Source organism: Pteropus medius, unplaced genomic scaffold, assembly GCF_902729225.1.
Source record: "Pteropus medius unplaced genomic scaffold, Ma_sr-lr_union100, whole genome shotgun sequence".
Taxonomy (NCBI): Eukaryota; Metazoa; Chordata; class Mammalia; order Chiroptera; family Pteropodidae; genus Pteropus; species Pteropus medius.
The window spans coordinates 7,480,705-7,482,960 of NW_024352786.1; the positions used below are offsets into that span (position 1 = coordinate 7,480,705).

The 2,256-nt window shown below is 35.6% G+C and overlaps 1 pseudogene; it reads left to right on the forward strand.

The window, feature by feature from the left end:
• The first annotated feature begins 1,191 nt into the window (after window positions 1-1,191).
• LOC120591296 (uncharacterized) lies at window positions 1,192-1,310 on the forward strand (annotated as a pseudogene).
• Window positions 1,311-2,256: the final 946 nt, after the last annotated feature.

Here is a 2,256-nt window from a genome sequence, read left to right on the forward strand (position 1 = left end):
GCTCTAGTGACAAGGTGTTTGTTGACAAAGAGGCAAATTCCGATGGAAAAATTCCCCTACTAGAAGTCTCCTGGGCCATTCCGCCATGGAGAGTCCTCTGGGGAAGAATACGTTTGGCTCAGGTTTATTCCTTGGTACAAAAGATGCCTGACAATGAGGTGGCGGGGGCTGACTGGGATGGTGATAATGACAAGTTGGCAACCAAAATGAGAATAAAACAGATTTATGGCTTGAAAATCTAACCCAAACCACAGTGAAAAACAAGAGACTATTAATTGCCAAGCACTGAGAACCTCAGAGGACTTGATATCTTGGGAAATGAGGCCAATTTCTTCTTCATATGTTTAAATTTTTGAATATATCATGATACTGTAATCCTACCTTTGACAGTTGTAGAATAGATCAATTGTGATGGATTTAAAGTCACAGAAAAAGTGTCCTATCTCTAGAAGTTAATTTAAAACATCACAACTATAAGCATTAAATGTTAGTGTCTCATATTTCTAGACACATAAATACTTATTGACTGAATAAATGAATGAATGCTTGTTCTAGCCACATAAATACGTATTGACTGAATAAATGAATGAATGTTTGTTACATCCCTGGTCAATCCTTACCTATTTTATGTGGAATAAAAATTTTAAACAATGATCAAAATACTTTTTTAAAATTACTTAACTGAAATTTAATTAAATAACTGCCAGTTAGTAGCAATTGCATAATACTTTTTGGACTGTTTTGTACAATTTGTTTGAAGCTTTGACTAGCTTTTTGTTAATAGTGAGAGAGCACAGCTAATACCTTAAGGTTTACATACATCTAAGAGTTTGTACAATTAAATTGCTTTTCTATTCAGATCGCCTTGTTAGACAGGGATAAATCTGTCTTGTACCAATTTAATGAGAATATTGCAGAACCAGTGAGAAAATGCCCAAAGTGCTTTGATAATCTTACTCATGTGTGTGTGCCTGGTGATTATAATTAAATGTCTTTTGTGAGCAGCACAAAAGCGGGTTTTTGGTTTTTGAAATAAGTTGATTTTTAACCTGACAATGTAGTTAAATTCAGATTAATTTTGAAATATATGTTTTTTTAGAGTAAAAAAAAAAAGTAATAATTTCTCCCACTAAAAGAAACTCTGACTCTTTAGGCAGTTGATTCTTGATCTGCGTTAAGAAAAGCATAAGGGTCTACGGCCATGCCACCCTGAACATGTCCAATCTCTTCTGATCTCAGAAGCTAAGCAGGGTTGGGCCTGGTTAGTACTTGGATGGGAGATCAGCTGGGAATACTGGGTGCTGTAGGTGTTAAAAAAAAAAAAAGCATAAGGTGAGCATCCTATTGTGCCAAAGGAAAAAAAGAAAGGAAGGAAGCTATCAGAGATTTCTGAGGACATGCCGAGAAGACCTAGTGGCCCTTGTAAAGGGCTTCCACTGCCCAAATATGGAACAACTTGAACAGTCAAAAGAAAATGACTACAATTGGTTGAAACCTATTAAATATATAAAAAATCTATGAGTTCATAAAGATAATGAGAAAGGGAAGAAAATGAAAGGGAAAAAATCTCTCAAAACTCATTTGTCGCCATTAGAGGTGGCCGGTGCACCAAACCGATACCATGAAAATTGCCATTTAAAGAATTAAGGATTTATCCTACCTTATCTCTATCGTTTCCTACATAAATTGTATTTTGGATGCCTGAATTGTCTCAGTTCATGAAGAATGCTTTTTAATTAAGTGAAAGAATTTTAGTTAATAAATTTGGAAAAAATAATAGAATTATAAAATCTCAAATTTTCATGCCCCAATGAAATAAATGATTCGAGCAGTTATTATCAAAATGGATGGCAAAAGGATTAGCTGAAAAGTTTACAGGGACCTGGATCTTTGAAAGATCTCAGAGTAGTAGCCTACATTATAATGGAGTGGGGAAGCACATTGCCGTTTGAGCCACCTGGTCAATCCCTAGCTTCCCTAAGAATGGGACATCCAGGCATTGTGTGCCTCCTTTGAGAAGCAATGTGAAACATACAGTACTGCCTAAAATGTTCTTGCCCAAAACCTTAAGCTTGAACTAATCAAACTTTAAGATCGGACTCCTCATTGGTAGGCAATTCTAGGGATGGGAGTAAGACAATCAGAAAAATCCAGAATATGGGATATATCATAGGACCATTCCCTCTGTTTCTTCAGTAAATCACTCATCATGGAAAAAAAGCAGGAAGAGCTCTCTGTAAAAAGCTATTTTTGAGA